Source organism: Aythya fuligula, chromosome 2 (genome assembly GCF_009819795.1).
Source record: "Aythya fuligula isolate bAytFul2 chromosome 2, bAytFul2.pri, whole genome shotgun sequence".
NCBI classification, from domain to species: Eukaryota; Metazoa; Chordata; class Aves; order Anseriformes; family Anatidae; genus Aythya; species Aythya fuligula.
The window spans coordinates 15528857-15556052 of NC_045560.1; the positions used below are offsets into that span (position 1 = coordinate 15528857).

Here is a 27196-nt window from a genome sequence, read left to right on the forward strand (position 1 = left end):
CAAACAAAAAACAGAAATGAGCCTTTTAGACAGGGGAAGAGGAGAATCTCTTTCTCACCCTGTGGGAAAAAGAGTAAATAAATCTTTCCAATACATCAGACTTAATGTATACATAAACCCCAAAGAGAATCCTGTTTTAGAGAATCCTGTTTTAAAATGTGGAGGGGGAGAGGTTGCTAAGCACAACAGGGACTTTCTGTAATGGAAAATTCTCCCATTACAAATAACCTGCTTAGATCAAATATAAATTCAAGGAGAAGCATGAGATGCAACAATAGAGTGCAGTAAATTTATCAACTGAAATATAATTTAAATAGCACTCCTTGATATATACATAATATTTTCATTAGGAGTGCTCAGCTCCAGCGAGAGAGAAATCATCCCTGAATAAACAGACAGAAACCCCCTTCCTGCCATAAAGTCTAAATAAAACAGAGTAGCATTTACATGACAGATTGAATAAAACAAGAGCAAATAAGAGTGGCTAACATTTAAAAAAAAATAAAGAAATATATAAACATCTGCAATTGTGTATGTTCATTTTATACACCAACTCTTCATTATACCATGTATTTTCTAAGATAGAAAATGGGGAAAAAATGAATATGATCATTCACTTTTGAAAAGACACTGAAGCTGAATAATTTATATAAACACAGAGACTATTTATTCATACTTCATAATTAATACAGTGAGGCTGCATAATCATTAGCAGATCATTAGACTGGACTATATTGTAGTTGTTGAACATGCATATAAACTATATTTAAATATTTATTGTTGTATGGTCAAGTCTTTGCAGGTTAGGAAATGGCATAACAAAATTTGCACAAAAAAATATTAATTCCTGCCTCTCTGTGTTGTATACACCTTAAGGTCCCATGGAAAAACTAATATGTTATCATATACCTAAAACTTCTTCACTTTCCATGTTCACTTTTCCTAAACTAGCAGTAAGTGGTTGTTTCCTTCTATTCTTACTGTTGATACACATAAGGGATTATTAATACTTTATGTTTTTTTCCTCTTTACAATGCAGGTCACCAATATGAGTACCTTACAAATGTGAATTCACGCGTTTTCAAAGACGCTTTGGATGGTGGATGAGGTCATGGTGTTATTTTACATATGAGCATAAGAAGACCAAAGTCAACCTGTTTTTGAAATCCAACATGAGTTAGTAAAGCTTTAATTTTTCTGGCATTAACACTTGGTGTGTTCCAAACAGGATTCCCACTCACTTCCCATGCACTAGGAATTTTAAGTCCCTCTGCACATTGTGACATTTCCAGATTGGTCATTTCCACCACTTTTCTAAATTCTCTTGGAGTAACTGGGCCGGGATCATACAGGAAGAAAGAAATTCAGTCGTGTTTGGGGATTATGAAGCTGCCTTAATCCTTTCTTTTTCTGAGGCATTTTTCTACCTCATTCACTGCACATTCAGTTTGCATATTCTGAAAACAAATAAACTTGGAATATCAGAGATAACCTCTAAAACTGGGCCTTGTATGTTGTTTTTCTTTTGCTTTAATATGCAAATAACTTATCGAACATTTTTAAAAAAGAGGGGGGAGGGGGCAGGAGATACACATGCATGCTTTCTGCCTTTCTATGTCAGACATTTAATGATGTAGAAATGTATATACGTTACACAGATTCTGAACAATACTGCGGTGTTCAGACTGGCCACACAGACAACTTCCCAGTAACTTGTCACTGTCTTCTACACACAGAAATCAGAAGAGAGGTCACATACCTTTTCATTGTTTCCACTGTTATTTGCAGATGGCAAAGGCACATGTTGGCTCCAAGAATTACGGATTAATTCCAGGCACTCAGGGAAGTTTCTCCTTCCTCCTTAGCCATTCTACATCGCTTTTTTCCTCCTAATCAAGTTCTCTTTGTCTTCTTTAATAAGGGCAGCCCAGCAGAGTTGTATTCCAGTCAGACTACATCTGCAAACTCTCTGCACATCAGTGGCTGAACAAGGAAAACCCTCAGACATTATCCTCAGTCTTAGTTTTAGCACCACTGTAACTTTTAATGCCATAACAGAAGTGTAAGAAGTTCTGCTGAGCTCTGAAGTCTTCAGACTAACTACCACTTTGTTAGCCAGAAGGGAGGAGAAAGCAGAGCAGAACTATATAAACAGTTGTAAGGATCTGATGACATTCAAGATGCAGCAGAATATGAGTCTAGTAAATATATAGGAGCTATGTGGCTATGAGGAACTCTACATATGCAGAGTAAATACAGATGCAATCTTTCTGAAATGTATAAGCCCTACAAGATGTGCATATAGAAGTGCAGACAATAAAACTAGACAATTTATAGGTAGAAGTAAGAGAAACCTAGTAGTATTTACTGAACAGATGGAAATTGTTTTTCAAGGGTTTATTCTGCCAATATTTGATGGCTGTCATAAAAGTAGAAAATTCATATCATTAATATCAGAGAGGTTCTGCTGCCAAACTCCAAATCCCTGCTCCAAAATGTGGTGATATTGGACCTTATAGTTCTAAAATCTCAGTACCAGGGAAATTAAATGTGAAAAATATGGTATATGGTGGGAACTATAAACCACCAAGACTTACCTTCATATTGGGAAAATTCATAGAAACTGTTATAGATATAGTACTGAAAGACAGATGGATAAATATGGTATACCTGGGGAAGAGTCATCATCACTTCCATAAGTATAAAATAATGCACATTGGGAAAAACAAACAAACAAACAAACAAACAAAACTACATATATATAAATAGATCCTAAGTCACTATTAATTATTCCTGCCTCTCCTGCAAAAGGAAGACATGGAAATTATTGCAGTTATTTCTTCAAACTAACTCTTAGTACTTAGAAAATAATGTTAAAAACTGTTGGAAAATGAAAACAAAAATAAGGAGAGGAGAATAAGAAAAAAAGAAAACTAAAATACAGCAGAAAACTTCATTATTGCTGCATGCATGAATGGCATGGTCACACCTTGAATACTATATCTATTTCTGACATTCCTATCTCAGAATAAAAAAAAAAAAAAAAATAGAAAAGGTGCAAAGAAAGAACACAAAGATAAAAATAGGCTTTGAACTACTTCATTTGAAGTCAAGAACTTGCTTTTATTTTCCCCCAAAATACAGCAGAATCCCTATTATCTGTCAGAGAAATAATGGTGTAGAATTACGAGTGATTGGAGAATATGAGTTGAAAATTATTATTCACCATTTTTAAAATTAAATAGACAGGGAGTGGGAGTGGTATGTTAGAAGACAATCAGCCATTTACAAATAAAGTCAAACTGGATATCATGGGATATTATACAAATGAAAAATATTAATGGCTTTTAAAAATAATGCACGAAGTCACGGAGTGTATTCCCATTGGTGGCAAATAAGCATTGTGAACCACATCAGCTATATCAGTAGTAAAGCAAACACAAGCTTCAGAAATCCCTAACTTGCCACCTGTCAGAGCTGAGCATGTATGTATACCAGTGCAAGGATCACTCTATACTTGACCTGTTTCCTATATTCTTCCCTGCTGTCGTTAGCAGCAGCAGCAGCCTGACATTTCATTTCACTCTGTCTGTTCTTACATTCTTGCATTACTGAGAAATATAAGCATAGCAAGAGCATGCCAAATTAACAAGCAAAAACATTCAGTGATCTGTATGTGGCCTAGATTCTTGTGCTTTTTTCAGTTTCCACTAATTGTATATTTGCTATGTTTTCACATCAAAGAAAATATTTCTCTGATATTGTGAAAGCTCTCCCATTCCCCACCACCCAGAACTATCTATTTATGGAGGCACCTTACTTTTCAACAGGGGTTTAAATTTGAGTTTCTTCTTTTATGTTTCTTAAAATTATAATCAGTAGAAATAGGGAGATTACCTCTGCCAGAAAATACATTTTACTTCGTAAAATAATGGAACCAGGTTTCTCAACAATTTTTAAAATTTTCAACAAATGGGGTGAAAGTATTCCTTTTACGCCAAAGAATAGGATGCAATCCTAAACAGACAAATGAACTGTTAACATGGTAATGGACCCACACACAAAAACAAACAAACAAACAAACAAACAAACAAAAATGTCCCCAGAAAGGATGGTACTTTGTTAAAAATAATTTCGGTAGTAGAAACTAGAGAATTTTTAAAACAGTGGAAGGATACAAATCTAGCCTCCACTGCAGGTCTTTTTTTTGTGCAATTATTTTTCTTCAGTGTGGGTATTAATACGGTGTCTCTGTCATAATGAAATTAATAAGAGTTGAATACATTTAAATACATATATATCACTCTAGGAGCTCACAAAACTCTGATTGTGGTTAGACATTAATCACGCATCCAAAAACAGACTGATATAAACACTCTTTATTCCTATGTCACGTGTGATTGAAACTGGCCAGCAGATTCAGAAATAATTAAAGGAGGACTGCAGTAGATGACTGTACAAGATTAATTTCCCTGTAAAACCTGCTACAAAGCCATGTGAGAACTTTAGGAGAAGAGCTGTACAGAAGGAAAGGATCTTTGGACCTTACTGTAATGGAAATGAGCAAAGAAATTAAAAGCACAGTGAAGAGTGCGAGTGAAGAAAGAGGCATCAAAAACATTAAAGGAAACTGTTAACTGCAAGGGATAACTCAAAGTGGCATTACTCTGAATGGGAAGGATATTTTGCTGAAATAACACATTTCTGAAAGTCAGGAGAAGAACCAAACACTCTTCTAACTGTTGTTCATTTAGCAAGCAACACGTATAACAATGAATCAATGGTTTGAAATATGTCAGATGCTGTCCTAATATCAGTCACCTTCAGGATAGAAGGCAACGTAAGCATAGACATATAAGAAAGCTCAGAAAATAATAGACTTGCATTTACCTGTAGACACTTAGTAACAATACTTGAACACATCTGTACACTGAATTAGAACTCTCTAAGTTTGATTTTCTAGATCAAGTTTATCTGAAAATAACATGGTCCTTCGTGCTTGTGACTTGCAGAAAACAGACTCCACAATCAGTAAGACTGTAAAGTAGGTATGTTTATCCAGCACAGGCCAGCACAGGGGGTAGACACCCCAAAGTCATGGGCATGAGATGCAGCAACTTGCCATAGTTATACGCAGTAAAGAGTTACATACGCATGAAGTTTCACAATGTGCCTATACATATGCATAACCTGTACCTGCTTCGTATTAAAATTAGTTCCAGAAGTCATTTTCATAAGCTCCTCCCATCTGCACTTGTGCAGTGTCTCCTGGTGGTGGTCACCAGGACTCATGGGGATGAAGGTTGATGACTCTTCCTCCTCACCGTTAGTTGACCTCTTGTCTTTGCAGCAGACTCAGTTGCTCCTTGGCTCTTGTCCATCCGCAGAAACAGTTTCTTACATTTTCTTAAGATAGGCTCACATTCTTATCAAGGGACTCACCTTGGTAAGGGGCCCAAGGCTTCTTGCTTTAGTTAATTTGCAAAATGCACCATAGTTAGCAAAGACATTAAGCAGCATCCACTAGTTTGATACTGTCAGTGCACTATCTCTGCTAAGATTCTCCTAACTCCCTCTCTCATCTGTAGTGGTCTGAATGACTGACTGCAAAGAGACCAACAAACTGCTCTTGGTTTTTGAATTTTATTAAAGCACTTTTCTTTTAAATTATATCACTGGAGCCAAAAAAGTACATTCTTAGCAATTTTACATCTGAGTATATCAATAAAGTATATGAATGAGAAAATAGGCATAGATGGTACATTTGAATGTGGGATTACGCCAGTTTGACCTGTCCCTTGATTTCAAGTTCACTGAAGTTGCTGCTACAAAGAACCTGAGCTGGAAAAAAGCGTTGACTTAACGTATTGAAATTATAAATAAGTATATAAATAAATATATAAAATTAATGAAATACTTTTAGTTTAAATATAGTTAATATTTCAAGAATTACATTAATGTAAAAATTAGGCACTACAAAGTTCTAATATTATGCTTACACTAAGGACTCTACTTAAAATTTTCTAAGGCAATTATACAGAATAAAAGTGTTAGTGAACTTCTGAGCATTACTACTCTGAAAAGTGAAGAAGGGGAAACAAATCAGTTTGTAAATTCACAAGTTTATAGAGTTCCAATACTAAAACTACACCAAAGATAATGATGGTTTTTTTTTTTTGTCATATTAAATCTTTTCTAATATCTTCCAAGAAGCACTAACAGTTTTAGAATGGGTTTTAAAAATGATAAAATAGAATAATCTTAGTTTTAAAGCTGGTAAAATAGAATATTCTTAAGATTTCCAGTCCTTCAGCAAGTAATGCTTCATTTGGGAAAGCAAACCCTTTACTCACAAACTTTCTAGAACATCTCATCTTCTTTTTCCATTTTTTGTTAAGTCTAAGGACAATTACAAAACTTAAATGTGTTCAGTCCTTTTTTCCTTTCCTTGAAAGATGTTAACTAGTAATTCTGTAGCGATGAAGTCCATTTGATTTTATGTTGGCTCAATAGCCTCCCAAGTCTATTTGCTGTGTTGTTTGATAAATGAGGAAATTCAGTGTAGTGTCAATAGGTTAACTAGTGATCCATCAAATGATATCCAATAAGTAATAAGAAAAATGTGTTAACAGTGGGGAGGATGACTTTTGTCTCAGAAAACTAAATTAGACTAAAATTAAGTAAAACCAGGTAAGCTGTTTTTTACATTGTGACAGAAATGTTTATAACTATCCCATCTGAAAATCTTCCTAGGTCTACCTGAAATAAAGGTCTATGCTAAAGCTTGATAAAAAGCAACCAAACAGAGCTGTCTTATGTAAAAATAATTGAGCTCAATTCTGTTGTGAGTTCATAGCTCTTGTGAAGTACTTTGCATAAAAGTATTGCCAGTCTTACAAAGTACTTCCAAAGAAATATGGATTATCTTAGTTCATGGTTCACTTCAGTACTTAACAACAATTATGAAGAAATATAAATGATAGTGAAGCTTCCTAATATTTGTCCAAAACTTCATCATCACTGTTTCTTCACATATAGACAAACAAAAAAGCTGCATCTGTACTTGCACCAGCTCATTCAATGTGTTAGCTGACAGTAGACACTAAAGCCTCACTGCTGGTTCTCCAGTACCTGTCCTAACCACATACAAATTATCACTGTACATAAGTGTCCTGGCACTAGTTAGTCCGGGATATCCCACGTGGCAAACATACTTTGCTGTACTTCACAGTTTTTTAACATTTTGTTTTCATATCAAGTAACTATAGTACGCACCTGGGTACCATCAGCCACTTCCACACAGCTGCAGGGCTCTCATATGAACATTTTCTGTATTTTCTGAAATAATGCTACTGCATGCTGCTCAGTACAGGAGAAGGGACTTCAGGCCTCACATTAGAATCAGGATGAGAAATCTCCTGTCAAGTTACAACTCAACACTCAATACTTTGGTGCAAGGATTAGGGCAACCACTGTGGAAACACAGATGGGGAATAGAAGTTTCAAGGCTGTTACCTGTCATAAGTGTGTGTAGTTCATACCTATTGCACCAGGCAACAAGAGCATGGCACAGGGACTGGAGAGCTCTTAGCTCTTAGTAAATCCGCAGTTGCTGTCACATATGTCAGCAGGGTACAGAAATTAACTCAGAAGAGATTATTTTACCAATCAAGGCTGGAATTGAAAGGTCTGGTGTATCATTTCATTACAATCTGAGTCAGAAGTCCATCTTTTGGGACTAGAAGGCATACCAGCTCCTTATGAAATCAAACCATGTTCTAAATGCTCCAGCCACCTAGGGACTCTAGGACAGTTGTTTGCTGTCCTAGACACCAAACTGTTCTTCATCAGCTGCAGTTAGCATTGGTGTCAAGCCAGTACTGAATGAATTGACAAAAAGCCTAAGTGATGATTCTTGAGCCACGTGGTCCTTTTGTTATGGCTAGCTGCCAAAAAAGCCTGGAAAGTTAGGGTATTCTTAATAACCATCAGGGTTGTGTGAAACCTATTAATTTCTGCAAGCATTCATTGGGGACAAAAAATACAATATTATAGGCTAGAGTACATATTCAACAGTAACAGTTTTCACTGGTATTTTGTTATATTTTTGCAGGTCAACTATTAAAAAGATAATACTCCAATATCTAGAGCCAGCCCTTGACACTGTGAAACCACATATAGAACTGAATAATTACTTTAAAGCTTTTAGGAAACAAAATAGTCTAAAACATATGTAAGGCCTTACCTATTGTTCACAGAGAGTCACTACAAACCTTTGGGTTAAATTTAAAGGTTCATGAGATTTTACAGAAAATTCTTGAGATTGTTTCATATGTTTTTGCCTGTCTACAGATATTGGAGAATTTCTAGCTTATTTTTCCCAGAGTCTATAGCAGAATGAACACCTAAGGCAAACAGCAAGGTATTCATTTTCAGGGCTACTTTTTAATCTCCTGTGGTCAGGTGACCAAAAGTTAGACAAAGAGTTTTTTAAATGAAATAAACCACAAAAACTAGTGCTGCAAAAGACATTTTATTTTGATTTGGGTCTTGAGATTTTAGAAGCTGCTGTTCTTGGGTCCTTCCTTAGGTTGCCAGCCCTATTCCTCACCTTTTTGAGTTGAGTTGCTCAAAAAGCTTTATAAGGCATATTCTGGTGTTTGTTGTTGTTTGTTTGTTTGTTTCCTTTAAACAAAGGGAGTCACAAAGGCGAATTTCATTCTTTAGATAAACTAATTTTCCTTTGAGGTTTGGCGAACCCTGAGGAAAGCTACAACCCGTGAAATAACACAGAAGTTCCAAACTAAAGACATGAAAATTCTGTTCTCTCTGAGCTGCTTTCAGAGCAAGATTCAAGGTGAAGGGGAGATATGACTGCTAAGGCCCAGTTCTGACAAACTAAATTAAAGCAACTTCAGGGCTGCCCTGGCTGTGCGGCGACGGTTGCTATATGCTGTTGTGCCACCTAGGGATCACGGCCGTGCAACACCCAGGGGCATGCTTCACCACAGTCAGGGCCTGGAAAATCAGAGCTGTCTTTGTGTGAGCCTCAGCCACCTTTACTTGAAGGATAGCTAATCAGCAGTCACATTTACCTTTCTTACTCCTATTCATGCATAGCAATAAGAAGGAGAAAAGACTAAGACTGGCCCCAAAATATGTCGTTCTTTTAGGAGACGTCAATAGCTCCTGTTGGGAGCTGCAATCTTGGTGCTCAGGAACAAATGAGAATTATTCAGGGTTACACTGAAAAAGCACACGACTACTTCTCCTTTTCCCTATAACTTGAAGCTTTGAACACAACGTTATTCTGATCTGCCAAATACAGTTTTAAAATTCTAGGAGCTTCTCTGTCTTATCTTTTAGACAGAAGAAAATGAAATAATAGTGCCAAGGGCATAGAAGTTGCAAATGGAAAGAAAGAGAAAACTCATACGGTGAAAGAGAAGAAGACACACAGTGACTGTGGAATGGGGTGAAAAAGAGGACTGAAGGTCACAACAGGAAAATTAAAATAAAGAGTCATGCAAAGGATTAAAAGAATGGCAAAGCTACATAGAAGAGCAGGCAGGGCACACAGCCCTGAGAAGAACTGAGAGCATTAAGAGAACCTGGCTGACAACAGAAGGATATTAGGCACTGCTGGAGAAATAAGGGAAACCTGCATCATCTGATGGGTAAGTGGGGGAATAGTAAAGAGCCTGAATACCTGTTGGCATGGTCTGGAAGATTCCTGAGATGTGCAAGTCTGGATGTCACCTCAGTGGGGAACGGAGAGATGCAGTCAGCCCTCTGCGTGTGCACTGAGCACACTGATCAGCTTAAAGTAACTTGGCCAGGCTAAAGACAGGAACAGATCCAATGTAACCCAGGATTAAAAACCAGTGGATGACTCAGTCTGAAGAGCAAGATATGAGTGTATTTTATGACATGACTGAAAGTCAGGAAGGAGAGGACTCACTGTCACTACATACATCAGAGGAGCAGGTCAGGACAGACAGGTCTATCAAGCAGCAGAAATGAAGCTTTGGGAGAATCTGATAGCACAGCAGTACGTTGAACAGTGAAGGACAGCTTCTGTTCTAACACTAATACAGCCTAAATTGTGGAAATCAGTGGCCAGTTCCTAATTACTGAGGCTCACTAAGCCCTTGGTCACTGAAGAGACAAGCTGCAGGAAGACTTGTTTTGCCCAGCTAAAACAAAAGTAGCCAGCCATACGACATTCTGCTGGTCTGCATTTCAGTGTACGCTCATACATAAAGGATTCAGCTGCATGGGAGAACTATTTAAAATTTATATTCCAACATTTTAGTTTAATAGTTGAATGACACAAATAAGAATGTTTTTAAAACAAGGAATTTCTGTTCCTAAGGAACACATAGACGCCTTTGCTGGACAGTTAATACCTTGTTATTTGCTCCCTTTGAAAACACTAGTCATAAAGCAGTAACTATGTCTGCAAATAACTTTTAAACTATAAATTATTTAAATGATTTGATTATCAAAAATTAATCAATTCGAAGCCAAATAATTTTAGGGAAAGCTACACCAGAAGAAAAGTCAGTGGCTATAAGGTAAAAGCTAAGTTCTATGATCACACACGGAAAAGTCCATTCTACTTTTAAAAATGAAGAGGAACCTGACAGATAAAAGAAATAATCAGGCATTATTTTGAAGGTAAAGCATATATTTATAAACTAAGTTCCCCTTTCTTCCATTTATGGACTGACAACATACTACATTAGGTTGATGTAGGTATGTAAGGCAAAACTAAAGACATTTTCCTGCTTTATACCAGAGCATGAATCAGGCTTCTATAACGTTTAACGATCAATGTTAGAAGTGTAGCTCATCACTTGCAGGTGTGTCAATTACAAACCAATGAGAAGCATTTGCATTAAGATTTTTGTGTGGCTAAGCATACAAGGCTTAGCATCTTTGCTAAGACCATATGAGCTCTGGCAATATTTCTTGGAAGTTGACTTTGTAAATAGGTATTGTGATCCAGATGGCAACACATGTACTAGTTTTACTCTCTAGAATACCTCCTTTTGGTCTGGTTATTTTTTTCTTTGTGGAAACTATAGAGAAATTTTTTGGCACAACCGGAAAATTCTTCATGCCCCTTGCTAAGAGATGCTGCTACCATGGTCAATATGAGTGGAACAAGCAGGGCAAGAACTGCATTGCTGATTGTACATGAGCGGCAGGAGAATTAATGTTACTATCATATCTGTAGCACATGTAGGAGGGTGGGGAGACTGGGGAAGGCAAAACTGGGACCAGTGGGACATAAAATATACACGACATTAAATGAAAATGCCACATCACTGCAACATGGTATGTCTACTGATATATACTTTCTTTTGATGATTGATTACATTTATAATCAACAAGGTCGCTAAGTTTGGGCATTGTCTTTAGAGCTTTTTCTAACATTAATAAAAAAGCCAATAGTAAGCACATTGTTTAAACACAAAAATAAGGAAACTGACGATAAATATGTATTATAAGTTAGAATTTCTAGGAAATCTATAAGAATGTGAAAAATCAAAGAATATTCATTCAGAAAGATTAGGGATACGAGAAAGAATTTAAGGAAATTTAGCCACTCACCCCCCCCCCTCCCCCCCCCCAAAAAAAAAAAAAAAAGGCTTGTAGGTATTATATTTGCCCCTGAGTGGTTTGAAATGTTACAGCTCATAAAAATAATGCAGAAGAGCAGATATGTCAAATAGGTAATTTCATATCTGAGAATATGATGGATGACATAATAATACCAGAGGATATATATGAACTACTTTATTTTCCAACAGCCACTGTATTCTGATATCTTAAAATAATTAATCCTTTATCGTTTGCACCCTGGAATTCCAGATGAGCTGCCCAATGAATGCGTTGAGTTTGATGACCAGGTTATGCTGTCTGATTCTAGCTCCTCAGTGAAAAGTACCCAAGACGAAATAGAAATCACTAAACAAAGAAAAGAAGCGAAAGCTTTTATGACTGCAGTTCACTGCAGTCTTGCTGAATCTGGAACTGTAAGGGACATTGGTTCAGTCATCTCAGACCTGAATATCCTCAAAGTTGTGTACAACCATAGGCTTTTCTTAAATTTTCCTTGATATACTCTCCCTATGTTCATCAAGTTTTTGCTGACTAAACTGGCTTCTGTTCATTATGTCACATCATCAGAACATTTCAAAAAAGTAAAACTGAATTGTGACAGCATTGCCTTTGCAATACATTTGTTTTTTACTTTTGCTGCATTTGTTTGCAGCAGAAGTAAAAGTGCTATGAGTGACTGAACCTTTCTTAAATGCTTTCAATAGTGGCCCTATATTCTGAATGACAAACATGAATTCAGAAAAGAACAAATAAAATGTTCTGAACACATAAACCAGTCAACAGGGAAGTTGGCTGAATACAGATGGACTGAAGCCATTATTCACCTTAACTAAATCCATCACATTTCTACTGAAATTTCCTAGGTAGAAAAAATCATATGGGGAAATTGTCTCCAATAGTAGGTCGTCTAATGAAGTTCACAAGCAATTCCCTTAATCATCAGAAAATGAAAACCTGAGAGAGGAGATTACAGAACATATTTAATAAAGCAGAAGCATCACTTGCATGTTCCCTTGGCCTGGCACAACACACTGTAAGCAACCCAACAGCAGTGCCAACTGCTGCATCTTAGTGTCTGTGAACAATGCTCACACAAGAACCACTGCGGACATAAAAGAGGAATGCATGCAAGTGAAAAAGATCCTTTATCTGTTACTTCTGCTTGTAAATATCTCAGTGAATATTTCTTCAGCTTCAGTTTCTACACAAGGACGAGGAAAAAATATTCTGTCCCTTATTGGATCCAAAGGCACTGAATAACCTTATACCTGAAATTCTAAGACCTGGACAAGTGCTGATGAGACCTTTTTTCAAACATGAACACATAACAAGGAAAGTGTGCAGAACAATCCTAGTCAAGCAGTTGCCAAAGTTAAAAGAAAGGTTTTACAGTGAACTTTTTTTTTCTGACTTTGCTCTGAAGTTATGTCCAGTTTGTTGGAGCTGGTGGAGAAATACTGGCCATACTACATAGGACCTTTCATATGAAAATAGATTTAATTCTATGGCACATTTTGACTCCTACAGCAATACTTTCCAAAACTCATGAAAATTGTTAATGTATAAAAAGATGTAGATTATGAGCTGACCAATCTGTACAGTGGATCTGTGTAGATACTTTCAGACCACTATACAAGGATGTAACACAAATAATAGGGAGGAAAAAAAAAAAAACAAAAAACCAAAACTATCATCAGAAATGTGTGGCACAACTTGGCAACTACAAGCAACAGATGTTTTGGAGGTTTACTTCTATGTTGATGGGTTTTGTTGTCTTTTTTTTTTTTTTTTTTTGTTTTTTCAGAAGACTCCCATGCATTTTTGTAACCAACTGCTTTTCCAACTTTATTGACTTGGCTCTTTTTCCACAGCTTTTGTGACTGAACATTATCCTAAAACCATCTGAACTATCACTGGCAGGACTTCTGATTTGAAAAGGATGAATGACACATCCACCTGTGACAATGCTGTAATTTAAATCTACTTGGTCTAAACATAAAATATTTGAAAATGAGGACCCAGCACAAAAAAAGAAAATCAGCAATGTCACTGTTTGAAACAAAGAGAAAACATTTATTGAAGTGAGATTATGAAGAAAATAAATCCTTCCTGATGCTCCATATTACTGAAGAGTTTGCATGAAAGGAAAATAGTGGTTGATGAGTTATTTGTAAAAAGCAATGTGGATTAGTTTATTAAGGTGGGCACAAATGAGCAACATGTATATCTGCATAGAGGGAAAACAATATTTTAAGAACAATCCTGTTGACAAAAGAAATAAGAAGGTATGATCAAAAAGGGCTGACTGTAAAGGATATCGAAATTAATTGGATAGCTTGCTGAACGCAGGCACTCGTAATGATAATGCAGCAAGAAAGCAAAGGAAATTTGGGGAGATAAGGCGTTGCCTCACTTCAGTATGTGGCAAACAGCAGCATGACTGTTGTTGGAATATTACACCTGTTTCCGATGTCCATGACTTGTGAAGCATGAAGATTGCTGATAAACTGGAGACAACTCAGAGAACCACTACCATCATGTAACTTCTATAACAGAAAAACATCTTATTCTGTGAGTCTCATATACTCAAAAAAAAAAAAAAAAAAAAAAAAGTTGGACAGAGAGAGATGGAAAGAAGAGGTTTAATAGGTTACAAGGCATGTGACTTAAAATTAAATTTTGAGTCACTGTAACAATGTAGCAAAGAATGTGGTGGATTTTTAATCACGATATATTTTCAGTTAAGACAGGATGCATTTTAAAAATATCTGACTTGGGTCAAACAAGAATTAAGCTAGGGAAGTCTTATGTCCTCTCTTATATAGTCAGGCATCAATGATCCATTCTTATGTTATAATTTATGAATTTTCCAAATTACAAAAAATTGGTTTCTTAAATTCTTCAAGAGCAATTATGCAGCTATGTGAACCTTATCTACTGAATTAAAATGCAAAATATTTATGCATTTAATGACCTTTCAACTGAGAAACGTTCAATGCCATTTTTATGAAAAGAAAACAAATGATAATTTACATACCAGTGGTAAAAGCACTTTGAAATCCTCCAGCTACTGCTGTCTACTAAATGATTTACTGACTGAACAGGATTGATAATTTACTTCATAAAGACATCAAGAAAAGATTGTCAATAGAAGATCAGTGTAATTTGTTTATTACAAGAGTAGAGACAGAGACCTACTTGGAAAATATGGCACTAGAGTTAAATCTTTATGGGTAAGATAAAGATTAATGGAAATGAAAGCTAAAGAGTAATAAAAGCAATTACACGGCAGACAGACTATAAGAAGTAGTTTTACTAATTTGAGTAAGAAAATATTATTTGAATGCTATCAGTTTTAGCCACTTTTTGTGTTAGTTTACATTTTAAAATATAGCTAGTCTGCTTCTTTGCTCCCACACAAGTTTTTTATTCTCCTGGTTTTGAGTAAAATCTCAAGATGAACACTTACACAAACATTGGGCAATCCTTCAAAAAAGTGCAGACTGGATACACCATGGAGGTGCTCTTTGGAATTAGTCTCAACAACAAGACATTTGGGAAAAATTGGGAAAAAAATCAAATGAGGGCCATTCTTAAGACATGGGAATGTATTGTTCGGCTTTTCTTGGAACAGTTACTGAGATAAAAAAGCTGCAATGGGCTTTTCAATTGCTATCTCAATTCTCAGCACTTAGCACTTGATACTCATTATTTCCAGTTAAAACTGATGATGAATTTAAACGTGAGAGAAAATGACCCTGGCTGGCTTAACAGTGACAATACAGCAGCCCATCTACAGAACTGGTGAGCATTAAATCAGCAGAAAGAGTGGGATGGTTCAGTTTAGCTGAGCCCATGAAAAAAAGAATCCAATCAAAGTCTTTCACCTGTGCCACACCACGATATCCACAGGTCCACCAAGGCCTAGCTCTATTAAGGTAATTTACTAAAATGCGTTATGACGTGACTAGCTAACATATACTTTTTGGTATAGTAAATATAATTGTACTAAAGGCATTGACTGCAAGGGAACCACAAAGACTCTGCAAATATGCAGCTGCTACAACTGCAGAGCTGCTATTAAATGTGGATAAAAAAAGAAAGAAAGAAAAAAAGTTTAAAAACTCAAAACAACATTACATAACGAAGAATTTACAGAGTGGGATATGAGCCCACAGGCTATCCTCCTCCTCCAGACCACGGTTAGCTCTCCAGAGGTAGCTCCACCATCCGGCAGAGCTGTGTGGCCCTTTCTGCCTTCCCCACCCTTCCAATCAGGGCTGGTGTTTTTGGATGGACGTTTAAGCTATTGGACGTTACAAGGAGGATAAGACTTCACAGAAAACAGGTAACAGGAGAAGGAACCTTCCTAGCTTGCATGGTCCTTCTGGTGCCGACCGACCTGTGTACTAACACCTGCACTAACAGGCCTGAGGTGACACTTACTCTGCAGTGGTTCATATCATGAACTCTGCTGTGAGAAACAGCACTTACAAATTCACTAAACACATGCCAGGAGGCAAGTTCAGATGAGCAACACATAGTGGTAATGGTTAAGAACAACACTTTTATTCCTACAAAAAAACATGGTGAGTTTCAAAACAAAACAGAATCTCAACAGCTTCATCTCTTCAAACCCATCAAACTTAAGCTACTGTGTATTTTTTCCTAGGTCTTGTTGACTGCTAACAGGCCTGGTTTATGCTTCTTGTATTCACCCCACCTTTTAAATCCTTTCATTGCCTGTCCTTTCCTATATCAAATATAAGCTTTGCATCTGTATATTCAATGCTATCATGGCCTACATCCCCCTTCATCATTTTTCTGTCATTATAAAGAAATCAATGCCAATTTTATTAGATTTATGTAGTTCATCTGCTTCTTTTTCATACAAGTTTCTTTGTGCTTTCTTCCATGCTGTCCTTCCTGTTGGAGAAGTCCTCTTTAAACAACCATAAGAACAATTAATTTTCTTCATCAAATCCCATCTTATGTCTTCTTTCCCATGGCATATACACAGAAACAAGGTTGGGCTGATGCTGCATTGCAAACTGTGCCTTCCTGGCTGATCAATACAGGCTCATTGTTTCCCTCATCTGTCCGTAGCCATCTGCTGTCTTTTGTCTTACACTTTTGAGCTCTTCAGGGCAGGAATTATCTATTTGCCCTATATTTCTGTGTGGCATATTATTATAACCATAGTCCAGGATTAAGGCTGCTAGATATCAGGAGAGTACAAACAAATAACAATTTTTTGTTAATAACAAAATTTGCTTTATGTCCTTTTACAGATAATTTTTTGCAATTTAAGGCCTAGAAATAGGAGGTGATTAAGGAACAAAACCCCCTTTTTTTGTTTTTTATTATTATTTTTTTTAGTGCTTCTGAAAAAGGTTTAGAATAGCAGTGGAGGGGAATATTAATTCAAGCCTTTTAAATTAGCGCTGGATCAGGCTCAGCAGGTCTGACAGCCTGTCTCCACCGTGACTCCTACTAAAGGCAGTGAAAAGACTCTCCTGGGAAATGAATCAGGCCCTATGGGGCCCAAGAAGCAGCGTGCAGGAGGAGCTCTGCTACTGCCTAGCGAGGCTGCTGGCTGCAATGGAGGACCACATATTGACATTTTTATCATCATCTCTAATTTGAATATGCCATACCTCCGTGTTTATTTAGTTAAGGTGAACATCAAGAAAAGTTTAAGGTCGCTACACTGTACAGGGGTGTAGCAAGGGAAAATGCAACATTATTTCCACAGAAACCCTAACTCGGGGAGGTTACTGCGAGCCACCAACGCTACAAGGCAAACATTACAAAATGGGTATCTATGTGCAAGAGCCCCAAATTCCCGATCCCGACGAGGATGCCCATTCCAGCGTCCTATCTGCGGCTACACGCTCACTTCCAGGCTACGGGGGCGATTTAATCCCGCGCCGAGCCCTGGAAGTGGGAGAATTTGCCAGCATTTTGCCAGCCGCCTTCCAGCAGCCGAGTACCTGACTCAGCTCCCGAACTGGAGCCACAGCATCGAATTTCCCAACCCACTTCAGCTGAACGCCTGCCAAGATAGGTGAAAGACCTTATAAATATGTAAAGCAGGAAGTTCGAATTACACAGGGATGTAAATTTCCAGTGATTGATGCCCTTTAAAAAAATATATAAATAATAATAATAATAATGAAATCCTCGAGAAAGTCCGGCGCCGGGGAAGGTGCTCCCCCGGCCCTGGTGCCTGGCGGTGCCGCCCGGAGTTTTGGGGCCGCATTGTACTTTTTCGTGCCGATTTTTATTTTGGATTTTCTACCACTTCCTGGAGGCCAGGGGGAGGCACGGTGGGAGGAACCAAAAAACTCGGTGCCACAGCCATTTTGTTTGTGGGCAGCATGGTAGAATTCTGTCAGTCAGTCCGAGGAGGGGTTTTTAAAACGGCATTTATGGAAAAACTATCCCCGCCGTGACGGGCGTACCCGGTGAATTTAGCGTTAATTTAGCTCTGGCGGAAGGTAGGTGGTTCTAGCGCGGAAGGAAAGCGAGGATTTCGCTGGGAATTCAAGCCTCCCGCTTCCCAGCCTTTGCTTCGGGCATGACTGGGGCTTTTCCAGCCGCCTGGGGGGGGGCTGAGGTGCGGCGGGGCCGGGGGCTGGCCCCAGGGTGCCCCCGCCGCCGGGCCCGGCCGAGGGATGCGCTCCCGGGCACCAAGTTGCTGCGGGGCTGCCGGCGGGGTGGGGCGGCACGGAGGGAGGGAGAAAGGCGAAGTCTGGGCGTTATTTGCTCCAGCTGCCTCTATTTATTCGTTCTGGGGAGGCGGCTGCCGGCGTTGGGAAAGAAGAAGAAAAAAAAAAAAAAGAAAAAAAGGTGGAGGCGGGGGTGGGCTGCGTAGTTTTGCAGTGTCACCGAAAACCAGCGCTAGACTTTGGTCCTGGGTGGCTGGAAGGCGGCTGGAAAATGGCACGCCGCGTTTTTCCAGGCGGTGGCGGTGAAGATGCTGGGGGGGGGAAACCAGGGAGCCGGGGGCGACCGTGGCAAAGTTGTGACCCCGGTGGCTCCCCCCCGGCATCGCCCGCAGAGCCCGGGGAAGCCGCCGCCTTCCTCGCCCTCCAGCCAGGCGGGGGCGGGGGGAGGGACCGGGGAGGGGGGGGGGAGAGAAAGTCTGACTTTTTTTTTTTTTTTTTTTTTTTTTTTTTGCATTTGCGAAATATTTTAAGGATGTTCGGGGAGCCCTTTGCGGCATGGAGGTGGCTGTCGGTGGGAGAGCGAGTATGCGGTCCATATTGTTCCAGGCGGTCTGCAAGGACTGCCTTCTCCCAAGGTAAGTTTGGGCTTTTAACCGAAAATATTTGTGGGGTTTTATTATTTTTTCCCCCCGTGTGTTCGTGCTGTGGAGGGTTTGCCTTGTGCTGGCGAACAAAACAGAGCCTTGTATTTTTCTTAGCTTTGATCTCGTGCGTATTCCACCCAGCGATGTCTCCTTAATAGCGACAATTGCTAAAGTCAGTTTTGCTTCCTCTTTAAAATTTAATGCACGCCGAGCTTACCAACGATTTAAGTTCGATTTCAGGGTGGAAGAACTCGGGTATTTTTATTATTTTTTTTTTTTTTTGAGATGGACTTGGCTTTTCCTTCTGGCTTTTCATCTGGGGGGTGGTTTCCTTACCGAGTCACAAACGTAGCCCTGGCCGAGTGTTTTCCCGTCTTTAGCAATACAATGCAGCCCCGAGCCACACGGCAGCACATTATGTCGCTGCTCGGCGGCGGTGGCCGTGGCGAAAAAGAGTTTAAAAATGCCATTTGCGATGGCTCTTGATGGATTACTTTGGTCTAAACTACGGGGGGAAACTGCCCTTGGCATGGCGGAGGTGGGGATTGACATCGCAGGGTTTAGATGAAGTTATGGCTGTTAGTAAACCGTGACCTTTTTATTTACAAATTAGCGCTGTTACGGCAATTAGCTCCGAGCATTAGTTATATAAAAGCTCTCGTTTCGCCGCTCCCCGGTCGGATGGCTGGCGGGGAGGGGGGGGGGGGTGTTTTATTTCTTTGCCTCTTTCCCTTCTAAGAAAGGTACATTTGGGAGACATTTTGTAATTTGGGGCATTTTTCTCGGCGCATTTTCCCTCGCACGGGGAGGGGGGGTCGGGAGGGTTGGGAGGGTTTTTTTTTTTGGGGGTGGGGGGGAGCCCCTTTTTGTGTTGCGCCGAGCTGCGGCGGCGGCGCTGTGGCGCTCCCGCACGTTCCGGGCCCTGGCGGACAAGGGGGGGGGGGACCCAGAGGGATTTGGGGGGGATCCGGGGGGGTTTGGGGGCAGGTGGGGTGCCGGCAGCCCCATTACATCCCGCCCCGGAGGTGCCCGGAGGGGGAACGGCGGCCTGCAGCGGGCACGACCTCACCCTGCTGCTGCTTTGTGGAATGGAGCTGGTTTTATTCTTTCCTTTTTTTTTTTTAATCTCCATCCGCCTAAAGATTTTTTTTTTTTTTTTTTTGGTAATGGGATTCTCGGCCCCACCCCCTTCCCCGAGTGATTTTGCGGTGGCCGCGGAGGAGCTGTGTGTATCCGTGCAATATGGAAGGCAGCGCTCGGCTCATTGTGCGGCTCGCCCATTGTCTGCCGGGGGCCGGCCCCACCGCGGCCCCCGTCCCTGGGAGCTGGGGCTGGGAGGGGGCTGTGGGGAACGGGGAGATGTGACCCCATTTCTGCAGGGTGGAGACGGGATTCACCTGGAGTGGGTGGGTTCCTTCTTCCCTGCTCTAAGTGGAGCATGAGTTTAGATAGACCTACATATATATACATATATATATATATATAATTATTCTGCTTTCTTTCTCTTTTGTTACAATCTACCCCTCGCCTCAGTTCCGGGTGCAAATGTTTCGGAAGGCGCTCTGCTAACAGCCATGTTCGGTGGTTAAGAAAACAGGAGTGATTAATGTTGGAAGAAGATGGGTGGGAAGACATAGGCAAGCTTGTGAGCAGAGCATGCATTAAAAAAAACCTCAACAGGTTCAGGAAAAAAATTTAACATTAAATTCACCACACTTTTAAGGCATCCTTGTGGCTATTATTTTGGAGTAATGTGGAGCTAATAATTTTACAAACCTTTGCATCTTACACCTTAATACGTTTATTGCTTTTAAAGAATAAATTTGGCAAGTATTTTACCATTTGAAAGCAATTTTTCAAGTTCTCTTGTGCATTTTCATCTTTAAAAATGCATTTGGCCTCTTTTTAAAGAAAGTTTGCTGATTAAGTTATTCACTTTAATGCAAAGTGATGTGCAGCTTCAGGTAATGGTCTCTCTCCTTTCCTGTAATGGTCTCCCTCCTTCTCTCTCAAAAAAAAAAAAAAAAAAGTGAGGTAAAATTTAATTCTATCCTAGGTAAATGTCTTGTAACCTTCCTCCAGTAAGAGGAATTTATCTTCAAGACAGCAGTTGTCTTCCAGGATCTCTTTTCTCTGTCAGACAAGATCTGCTTTTATCAAGTCCTGGCTGCAACATGGAGCCCTGCTGGCCCATGAAGGTTCATTATGAGCATTACATCTTCAAGGCCCTCATGCTTTTTCCTAGATCCAAGAGTTGTACCAAGCTATGGGCCTTCTGCGAAGAATTTTGGACATTTTCCATCTGTGAAACCAGGTTGCCAGATCACAAGGTTGGCACTTGAGGTTACACCAGTAGCAGTAAACCCACTTCTTGAATCTGTTGCAGTAATGATAAATCTTGGAGAACCTCTGGGTCATTCAGATTTAAGTAATTCTTACACAACTTTCCTTTTCTTCTTTACATCATGTAGAGCAGTGTTCAGTTTGCTCATTCATTGATAACAATATTGAACAAATGATAAACTTCTGAAGGCCATTTCATGTTTCTGCTCTTCTTGCTATCCTGGATTATGGAAGTGGTGACTTCTTGTGACTGTAGTGCAGGCCACAAACAAACTGATTGCTAGTGATCATGCTGCTGAGAGGCAGCTTCTAGCTCTGGTCAGCAAAAATATGAATTCTGAGTAGAAATCTGCTATTTTCTCCTCTTTGGGCAGGGCTATTATTTATCATTGGTTGTGGTTTTGCAGCTTTGCTGCATCTTATGAAAGCGTCTACTCTCACTCTTACCAAGAAGTTACAAGGTAAGAGGAATGAAGTGCTGATATTTTGCAACTTAGTGGTTTCCTCACTTCTCTCCTGCTTCTTTTTTGAGCCATTGTTGAACAAGAAACAGTTTCCAGCAGATGTGTTGCCAACAAGGAATAAGAATTGATTAAGATTTAGTGTTCTCTCAAAGCTAAGTCACAACTAATTTACTTCCTGCATCTTCTGCAGAAATGTCTGGAAGACACATTACTGAGGAGTGGCTTTGCCTCAACTGCACGTCTCCCAGCCGCACTCCTGAAATGTCTGTGCCTGGCCAAAACACAAGAGGTTGTAGCTTTTGTTGTTTTTGTTCGTTTGTTTGTTTTGGAGGGGGTCTTAATTTTGTTCTCTATGTACCACTCCAGTTCTCAGATAGCAAAACTAATATGTTTTTCTCCTAATACACTTTCCCTTTTACCTAGAAACTTTGTGTAGGCTCTATATACTTTTTCAAGATATTTGGCTCTCCTGGCTTAAAACTAATTGAAATATAGCATCTTATCATAAACTAAATAATACTTTTAAGATGTTAACCCATCCTGACCCTTCAGCTGGACCTGTGATCAATCAATACGTTCTGCTTGCCTTCATGACAATATTACTAGTATTATATACTCAAGTAGGAGACAGAAGGTAATGCTGGCTGGCTGTAGAGGTACAGGTGTATGTTACAGACCCCAGCAGATCTAACCAGCAGATCTAACCAGCTTCCAGAGTTAGCCAATAATGATGTGAAGACAGCTCCCCAGATGTGTGCTAGTGGTATAAGAGAACATCATCTGGGACTCAGTTCAAATCACAGCTGTACCTCCTGATGTATTCACTCTATATATCACTGTTCCCTCTTTTCCTACATGTGGTAACACACCTTGATGGCTTTGACTCCTGGCTGTTCCCTTTTGAGGGTTCTAAACTATTGATTGATTCTTTGAATCAACACTCAACAAGGTTTAGGGAAGTGGAATAAAAAGGTTTCTCTATTTTATAAACCCATCTGACGTAGTCTTGTTTCTCACCTTCCTTGTTATCTGTAGTACTCCACATCATACATGTCAGCATCAAATCATAGCAATAAATAGTTTTTAAACAACTTTCTTTAAGGGTAACCTGTTTCCCAGCTGTGAACAAAGTCTGTCTGTCTTGCTCCAGACTCTCGTTCTTCCATGCCTCTTCCAGACTGCAACTTGTATGGCTCTTTAGTGTTATGCATCAGAGGAAGCTGCATCCAGAGATTAAAGCATCCTTCCAACTAGCATTCTTCATATTTTTCCTCTTTTATCAAATGCCTCAAGAAGGTAATTCATGTTGTAATAGAGGTCCAAATCCTTGAGACAATCTAGGATTGTAAGTGCTTTAGTAAATACATGTGGGTGGGGAAAAAATAAATCAGTGCTTTGAAACAATTTCTCTGATTTGCTGTTGTTCACAACAAAGCAAACGTGTGCTTTTGACACATACAACCATTGGTTTCAGCCCCCCAGGCCTTCTTTAGATTCTTAAGTCATGTTTCCAGTATATCATATTACCACAGGCCCTGGCAGCAAGAGAATATATCAGTACTATATGTTTCCTTAATAGGATGTTCATAAGTTTTTTCTACTGATAATAGCTAGAGCCTAAAATTGGTGTGCAAAATTTGACCCCTAAAGTGGGCACTGAAGTAATTACAAATTACATACGTTTGCTAAAAAAGACTCTTTTTACCTACCTTAAATATTTCCCCTATAAACAATAGAGAGAGAAAACGGAACTGCTACATATTTTGTGAGTGCTAATCCTCGCTGGCTGTGCAGGAAATTGAGATACTGCTTTAGAGATCCCAGATGGTAAATGGATGGTTGCTCAGAGGCATACAATACTGTACAACAGAAAACAAAATGTAGGAAAACCCAGGAATAGTGAACAGAACCAAGGACTTGTTCCTCCCAGAGCAGTCCTCTTTGTGTCAGGTTCCATTTTGCTTTTTCTCTGGCAACAAACATATGGCTAGATGTCAGAGTAACAAACCCGTGAGATGGTGTTAACTCATGCTTCAGTGGATTAACAGTAAGTTACGCTTCTGAGTAAATTGGAATCAATGTATCATAAACATTTAAACTTTAGATGGGGAGTGTTAAATCTGTAACCCTAATTGCTGAAAAGAAACAGGTTGAAGATTCTTAAAAATAATAACCCAAATATTGTGCCTCTATTTGGAGGTGAAGAATGGTTTAAACTTCGCTAATTATCCTGACCAGATCACCAGCTGCCTAATATGACTAGCTCAGGTGTGAATATCCATACATACTTAGGGTGTGAATACACACCCTAATGTTTGTTTTCACCTTGACGTGTGTGTGATTTAGGTAATGAAAAGTTAGTCCTTAATCCTCTCTCCTATTCAGAGCTTTAAGAAACTTGCTAAATACAAGCAAGATCTCTTTGACCTTAAGAGGTACCTGCAGCTTGAATGTTCACTAACACAAATAAGGAGGAGGTTTTCATGTTTATTCAAACAGGATGAAAAATAGGTGACGCAACTCTGGGCCTTTCAGCACTATAGGCATCCCTTAGGTCTTATATTTGCTTATTAGGAATCTTGGTGCTGCTGATACAATGTGATAACTAAAAGAATAATTTTGTCAGAGTCCTTTCACCTGGCAGCTTTTCATCTTCTGTAATGCCAGGCCTAGACAGAGCCTGATGTATTGGTTCAGGAAGTTTTTTCTTGAAGAAAAATTAAAATTTAATTTCAAAATGTTACAATACAGAGCAATTGTGTTATTTCTGATGGTCTTAAATGGATCCATACAAGGCAGAATACCTTGATGATATTCAACACTGATTGCGGCATTTTCTTTGAATTGTGAATATGCAATCAGCTTTTTTCTGACAGAGAGGAAAACTGTTTATATCTGACTCCACATGCACATATTCTGGACCATATCCATTTACAAGCACTCAAAGAATGAGAATTCCACAAAAACGTGTTCTAATTTCTGTTGTCATCTCTGAATCAATTTCCTAGCTAAAAATCTGCTGTCGCAGCAGGTTAGAAATTCTAGGCAAGGATACTTTCAGATGAGCTACTTTAATGTGAGAAACTGTCTTCTACGTTCTTTGATATTTTTCAAATTTTACTGTTACATTATTTTAATTAGGTTATGTACTTCTGTGCTAACAGCCTTCTTGAGTTGCTTACAAATTAGATGAAGTTGTGCAAACTTGGCATCGGTGACCAGTAGCTGGCTTGTGCACAGGACCCTGTGTTAGTGACAGTGGTGTCTGTCTCCTCTTGGAAGGTGAGAGTGCCAGACAACTATAAAACGAGCACATCATTTAAGACAACTAAGTATCTGTTTTGGAGTGAGGGAGAGAGCCTTAACTAGTACTCTAAATAATTTGAGAAAACCACTTTCCACTTATTTGTGTTTCTCAGGATGCCCTTACACTGGACTTGAGGATCTCACCTGAAATATATATGGTGTCCTGGTCTATTTTTGAAGACTACTTCAGTATCTAAAAGGGGGTAGACTTAGTCTGGATATTAGGAAGAAATTCTTCACTCAGAGGGTGGTGAGGTGCTGGCACAGGTTGCCCAGAGAAGCTGTGGATGCTGGAGGTGTTCGAGGCCAGGTTGGATGGGGCTTTGAGCCCTGGTCTAGTGGAAGGTATCTCTGCCCATGGCAGGGGGGATGGAACCAGATGGTCTTTAAGATCTCTTCCAAGCCAAGCCGTTCTGTGACCTCTAATCTACACAGGGTGACCAACCCCTTAGCCCATATCAAGTCAGCTTTGGTTTTCTGAGCCCACACATAGAGGCACAGAGAAAATAATCTACTTTTTTCTTTCTTCTCAGGGCAACTTATCCTTCTCAACTGAAACACTTTCTCTGTCAACAACTGCCAAACTCCCACAAGTGTTTTGCATTCTCTAGATGTTGAAAGACCTCTAGGAATGTATCTTCAGGTTAACCCTATCAATTTACTATTTTTATGCCTCTGACAGAATCATTTATGTACACACATTCAGATATAACATCACAAAACAGTCTTGTCAATTGGTTTTGTATTCAGCTCTAGCCTCCTCTGCTGGATATGTATGTTCAAACTCAGTTCATTGTTTTCCACTAATAGAGTGGTATTAATTTGAGCCTTCTGAAGTGTGTATACAAATGCTTGCATATAAATATGGTCTTGATTAGTTTGTATCCCAAAGACAAACAGTATCTCTGTAGTGTTCTCTCTTATGCTTAATTTAGAAGTATAAATCAAAATACAGTGTGTAATGTAAAGGAATCTGTACCTGAGGTTGAAATAATTAGTGTTCTCATAAGCTAATAAAAATCCATAAGTACCAGAAAAATCTTCAAATTGAAGACTGAGGAGACAAAAGCTTATCAAGGTAACTAACCATTAAAAATAACTTAAAAAAAAAAAAAACAACAACTTGTACTTCAGGATCCTGTGTCTATACATGAGACATCCCTCAGTTTACAGACTTTTTAAATGTTAGTCTTGCAGTTCCAGACTTTCAGAATCCAGAAGATGAGATGTGTGTTCATTTTTTTCTTTATTTGGAGAAATGTATTGGTTCTAAGTATGGTATAGGCTATTTTTGATGCTTGGTTACATCTATGTGACTTTACTATATTCCTACTATGTTTTCAGTAACTCTCCTACGAACTCCACCAGCCACTAGTATTTAAGTGTAACAGCCCAGAATTTCACAAGCTGCTGTTTGAAAGGAACAGCACAATCCTATTACTTTGATCTGGAATTTGAGTTTAGTCATACTGGAGGTGGGTAGGTAGGGGCACTGACATTTAAAAACAAACAAAACTAACCAAACAAGAAAGCTTGGAGTTGCCACTATCTTCCACCCCACTGCCCCTCCCCTTTAAACGTGTATATTGGGAAATACCTCTTCATTCCAAGAGGCAAGTATACTTTCCTGCCCCCCAAAAATCTGAAATCCAGCTAATTCCTATCTAGATATAAATCAGTGATCTCCTGAATTGCCTGAGGCAAGTGGATACACAGCTTTCATTCTGAACCAGGAATTGCAATTTAAAGCATTTGACATGACAGAGTAGGTATTGGCTATAACTCTGCCTTATTTCACATCAGCGATATAATTCTGAATGTTTGCAAGGACCTGATCGTTCTGTCCAGAAGCTCTGAAGCACCTGAAACAACAGACTGACTTGCAAGAAAGGGTTGCTATCCTAGGAGGGTAAGGTATTAAAGTAAATGTTTTATTTTAAAAACAAAATGTAAAAAGTTAAAATCACTGAAAATTGTGGCTTGAATTTGCTGTAAAGTTGCAAATACATGCACAGGGCCATGCGATTAACAGTTACAGCAGTAAACTTTTTCCAGTTATGCCCCAGTACACTCTTTTTATCCCTTTTTATCCCAGGTCAGTGTGCGGACATTGCGGCAGCCTAAGGTTTCTGTAGTG

General features: G+C 39.2%; 1 protein-coding gene across 1 annotated transcript in view; it reads left to right on the forward strand.

The window, feature by feature from the left end:
- The first annotated feature begins 18056 nt into the window (after positions 1-18056).
- EPC1 (enhancer of polycomb homolog 1) overlaps positions 18057-27196 on the forward strand; it is a 68587-nt gene continuing 59447 nt past the window's right edge. Inside the window, exons 1-2 of the mRNA XM_032181416.1 lie at positions 18057-18131; positions 18834-18937. The gene's annotated coding sequence lies outside the window, so the exon portion shown is untranslated. The remainder of the gene's footprint in view (positions 18132-18833; positions 18938-27196) is intronic.